This window comes from Henckelia pumila, chromosome 3, assembly GCF_033568475.1.
Source record: "Henckelia pumila isolate YLH828 chromosome 3, ASM3356847v2, whole genome shotgun sequence".
NCBI classification, from domain to species: domain Eukaryota; kingdom Viridiplantae; phylum Streptophyta; class Magnoliopsida; order Lamiales; family Gesneriaceae; genus Henckelia; species Henckelia pumila.
The window spans coordinates 81,693,654-81,699,653 of record NC_133122.1 but is presented as its reverse complement, the minus strand read 5'-3'; positions in this window follow the sequence as shown (position 1 = coordinate 81,699,653).

Here is a 6,000-nt window from a genome sequence, read left to right as displayed (position 1 = left end):
GCGGCCCGCGGGAAAATTATTTTTAATTTTTTAAATTAAATTTTAATATGTTAAAATTCTATTTTTGGTCCGATCAAAAATTTTTTTGATTGGTCCACGAGGCGTCGGATCGAATTGTTCGAGTCCGAAAATTTTAAAATTGATTTTTTGGATAAATTTGAATTTTTGGAAAATTTTAATATTTTATCCTTTAATTGAATTTTGAAATTAATTATTTTTGGTACAATTGATGATAAGATATGATCTTATGGATATATTGAGTAAAATATATGTTTATGTATAAAATTGGATTTTATAGATAAAATATGATTTTATTTGATAAAAAGATAAAATATGATTTTGTATGTAAAATAAGATTTTATGTATGAAATATGATTTTATCCTTTTAAATTTAAATTGTCATTGCATGTTATCCAATAAATTAATTTTGAATTAAATGTTATTGGATAAGGATGATCGATTGCCATGACCAATTTTGTAGGTGTATGTTAGGAATTTATATTTGTTTTATTGTTGTTGGTTTTATTAATGGGCCTGGTTAATGGCCCAATATGAATGTCATATGTAATAAAAATGGGCTTGGTTTATGGCCCGTTTCCACCCCTTAAAAATGTATCCCCTACTTGTCATTGTTATTTATTGTAAATACATTAGATTTAGTGGGAGATCAAGATTTGAAGATGGAGGTGGGCCCAGCAGACAATAAAGACAGAAGAAATGTAAATTGGAAGCAAATGTAATAGGATTGCATTGCATACTGCATATTACCTAGGATTGGACTAAGACTCGTGATTGGCAACCACGGGTCGATTAGAAATGGAATCGATCATCCTATATAATATGTGATATTATAGTTGTATGCATGTTTTAGACATAATTGTGTGAATCCGGCAAGCATACAAAATTTTTAAAAATGATGAGACAAATTTTTATAATTAAAAATCCCTCATTTTAAATATGATTTAATATTGATATCAAGATAAATAAATAAAATTTAAATTTGTTTCAATGTTCCTACCTTCCATCAACGATCAATGTATGAGATGCTACCCGCGGATACGGTCCGGCTCATATTATTGGGGGGGCCCGTTCGTCGGAAAGCTGTACATTGGATCGACACATGTTGTAAGTTGGGTGGAACTCCCATGGGATCGGCTCATATTATTGGGGGATCCACATGGCGACCGTCCATCACAACTTAATATTGATGGGTCATCTTGACATGTCACAATAAACGGCGTCATATTATTGGGCCCTTATTGGACATAAGGTATTAACATGGAGGTTGCTTTGGAAGCAATTGGGCTCTACCTTTTGAAAATTATGGTTGGCTGATATTATTCGGGACCATAAGTTTGTCAATTGGACTCCATGTTCTCACTAAGGAAAACAGTTTCCCGTTTTCACTAGAGGGTAGTGAAATCGTTAAAATAGTGGGAGTGAGATTCATAAAATAAATTTCGCCTATTTTATGTCTTAGTAAATTGCTTAAACAATCACTGATATTTGTCTGTTTCTTTTCAGTATTTCATAAGATGAATTCGCGTAATCCACTTTTCTCGATCCTCGAACAAAATAAGTTGACTGGCGCAAACTATACGGAATGGTTCCGTAAGTTGAAGATTGTCTTGACTTCGGAGAAGATGCTCTACGTGTTAGAAAAATCTCCTCCGAAGGAAGCACCAGCTGACGTAAGTCCGGAGGAGTTAGCCAAGCTTGATACATGGTGGGACCATGATATCAAGACCAAATGCTATGTGCAAGCCTCGATGTCTGATGAACTCCAGAGGCGATTTGAGGACACCGTGAATGCTGCTGACATTCACGTTCAACTCAAGGAACTTTTTGGGGCTCAATCGAGGGCTGAAAGGTTCGCTACTGTAAAGGAGCTAATGACGTGTCGCATGCGTGAAGGGACTTCGGTCCGTGATCATGGGGTACGAGTGATTTGGCTCATACAGAAGTTGGTAACCCTTGATTTGGTGTTGGAGCATGAACTCAACGTGGACTTACTACTTCTGTCTCTTCCTTCTTCGTTTGACGGATTTGTGGTAAATTTCAATATGAACAAGATAGAGGCCTCCCTTGAAGAGATGGTCAATATGCTTGTGACATATGAATCCACATTAAAGAAGGATAAACCGGTTTTCTTGGTGGGCTCCTCTTCTTCTGCTAAGAAGGGGCCAAGTACAAAGGGTAAGAAACGTTCTTCCCCACCCAAGAAAATCGAACCCGAGAAGAAGTACAAGACAAAGGCTTCAAACATGGAAAAATCCAAGGATGTTTGCCATTACTGCAAGAAGCCCAGTCATTGGAAGCGTAACTGCAAGGAATATCTAGAGCAGTTGCGAACTGAAAAGGGTATGTTCTATATTGAAATAAATGTTTCACTTAATACTACTTCTCTGGTATTGGATACCGGATGTGGATCTCACATTTGCAATGATTTGCAGGTGATGACAAGAAGTCGCAGGCTTAGGATGGGTGAGACTCAGCTGAGGCTCGGAAATGGTTCCAGAGTTGAAGCAAAAGCCGTGGGAGATGTTTATTTAATTTTGCAGAACGGTTTTAAGTTACTTTTAAGAGATGTTTTGTTTGTTCCAGATTTGATTAAAAACATTATTTCTGTTTCTATGCTTGATAGAGATGGTTACTCTTGCAATTTTGTGAATGGGATTTGCAATATTTACAAGAATTAATGTTTAATTGGAAATGGACAACTTGAAAACGATCTATACAACTTAAAACTAAAAGACGTTCCAATAAATTATGTTGATAAACCGGCAACAACAAACAAAAAGAAAATCGATAGCCAAAACCCGGCAAACCTTTGGCACGCTAGGCTAGGTCATATTTCCTCAAGGAGGATGAACAAGCTAGTGGGAGAGGGCATGTTTGATATGTCTGATATTAACTCTCTACCTACTTGTGAATCCTGCCTAAAAGGAAAAATGACTAAATCTCCTTTTAAGGGGAAACCTGAGCGTAGTCAAAATCTGTTGGATTTGATCCATACAGATGTTTATGGTCCATTTAGAGTTGGGACTCAATATGGCCACACCTACTTCATTACCTTTACTGATGATTATTCAAGGTATGGGTATTTATATTTGATGAAATATAAGTCTGAAGCATTTGAAAAGTTCAAAGAATTCAAGGCTGAAGTAGAAAACAAGCTAGGTAAAAGTATTAAAGCACTTCGATCGGATCGAGGTGGAGAATACTTGAGTACCGAGTTTTTGGACTATCTAAAAGAGAATGGGATTCTCTCTCAGTGGACTCCTCCTATGACACCACAGCTTAATGGTGTATCGGAGCGTCGTAATCGAACTTTGTTGGACATGGTTCGATCCATGATGAGCTTCACTGAGCTTCCACCTTCGTTTTGGGGCTATGCGCTTGAAACGGCGGTATTATTGTTGAACAACGTCCACACTAAAGCAGTGGACAAAACACCATACGAGTTATGGAATGGAAAAGCTCCTAAGTATTCGTACTTGAGGATTTGGGGATGTCCTGCTTACGTGAAGCGGACAGTGGGAGATAAGTTGGATAGTCGATCCAGCTTATGTTATTTTGTAGGGTATCCGAAGAATTCAATCGGATATTATTTCTATTATCCTGCTGAAACAAAGGTGTTTGTTTCAAGGAATGCCACCTTCTTGGAGAAGGAGTTCTTATTAGATAAGAAAGGCGAGATGATGGAACTCGAAGAAATTCGAGAAGAACCCGAAATACAAAATAACGATCCTACACCTCATGAACCATTGCTGGACACGCCTATACCTAGAAGATCCGAGAGGACTTCTAGACCTCCTATTCGATATGGTCTTCTTCTTGAAGGGGATCAAGATGAACCCGATGTTGGATGTGATCCAAGAAACTTCAAGGAAGCAATTTCTGATGCGGATTCAAATTTATGGCTTGAAGCTATGCAGTCGGAAATAGATTCGATGCATACAAACCAAGTTTGGTCTCTAGTAGATCCTCCCGATGGAATTGTTCCAATAGGGTGTAAATGGATCTACAAGAGAAAGCTTGGGCCTGATGGTAAGGTATTGACCTACAAGGCGCGATTGGTGGCAAAAGGTTATACTCAAAGACAAGGAGTTGACTATGATGAAACCTTTTCGCCAGTTGCAATGTTCAAGTCCATAAGAATCCTTATTGCCATAGCTGCATGGTATGACTATGAGATATGGCAAATGGATGTGAAGACTGCTTTTCTTAATGGAGACATTAAGGAAGAAATCTATATGAAGCAGCCTGAGGGGTTCACATCCATGGGAAGCGAGCATAAGGTATGCAAGCTTCAGAGATCAATTTATGGTCTAAAACAAGCATCAAGAAGTTGGAACCAGAAATTTGATGAAACAATAAAGGATTTTGGTTTCATCAAGAACCCGGAGGAACCATGCGTGTACAAGAAAGTAGCTAAGGATGCTGTGACATTCTTAGTACTTTATGTTGATGACATCCTACTCATTGGGAATGATGTAGGGATGTTGCAGTCAACAAAGATATGGTTATCAGGTAGATTCTCGATGAAGGATTTGGGTGAGGCATCCTATATTCTAGGGATACAGATCTATAGAGATAGATCTAAGAGAATGATAGGACTCACTCAATCAACCTACATCGACACCATATTGAAACGGTTTTCAATGGATGGGTCCAAGAGAGGACATCTACCCATGTGTCATGGAGTTTCTCTATCCAAGTCTATGTGTCCCAAGACTGATGAAGAGATAGAGAAAATGACACATGTACCATATGCGTCAGCCATAGGTAGTATCATGTATGAGATGATATCTACCAGACCGGATGTAGCATTTGCTCTGAGTGTCACGAACAGATATCAAGCTAATCCCGGTCAAATGCATTGGAAAGCCGTGAAGGACATTCTTAAGTACTTACGAAGGACTAAGAATATGTTCATGGTATATGGAGGAAGAGAACTGAAATTGGAAGGCTATACCGACTCTAGCTTCCAAAGTGACGTGGATGACTCGAAGTCAACCTCTGGATTTGTGTTCATGCTCAATGGCGGTGCTGTCTCTTGGAAAAGTTCCAAGCAGGACACCACAGCGGATTCCACCACTGAAGCAGAATACATTGCAGCATCAGCTGCTGCTAAAGAGGCCGTTTGGATGAGGAATTTCGTCCAAGAGTTGGGCGTCATTCCTGAAGTTGTTGGTCCAGTCCCGGTGTACTGTGACAACACGGGTGCCATTGCTCAGGCAAAGGAACCAAGGTCTCATCAAAGATCCAAACACGTACTGAGGAAATACCACATCATCCGGGAGATTGTGGAAAGAGGAGACATCACTGTCGAAAGAGTGGCCTCTGCAGACAATATCGCTGATCCACTTACTAAGCCCTTGCCAGGACCATTATTTGACAAACATCGCGAAGCAATGGGTCTACGTAGTATGACTAGTTGGCTTTAGGTCAAGTGGGAGATTGAAAGAGTGGGTGCCCGGTGAGCCAACTTGTGGCTAAGGGCTTTGATGACTCTTTGTATAAACAATCTTTTGTTTAATATAATTTACACTTTTATTAATGGCAATGACTTTGTCTTTCTTCATATTGTGATATTGTTATATACTATTGTTGTTTTGATAAAGACCTTGAATATACTATAGTGTATGTAAGATGTGGTAGAACATGGAGATGTCTATCATGAAACACATCTTATAGTCACTGTATATTCTAAACTGTTCCTAGTCGATTGAGCCGTCCGATAATAAGGATAAGGATCGCTCGAGTTTGAGACTAGCATTTGCGATGCAGAGTACCAAGTTTCATTGGTAGGGAACATAGAGATGTTCAAAGCATGCAAATGGATATTCATATGATGAATGATCGAACTACCCTATCCGGACTTTCCAAGTGGTTATCACTTATCGAGTGGATATAGTCCGCGGTTTTGGTTGTACACCATTAGTCCTTACTACTTGAGACATCATTGAGACTCTATATGCTAGTACTGTGCTTTGA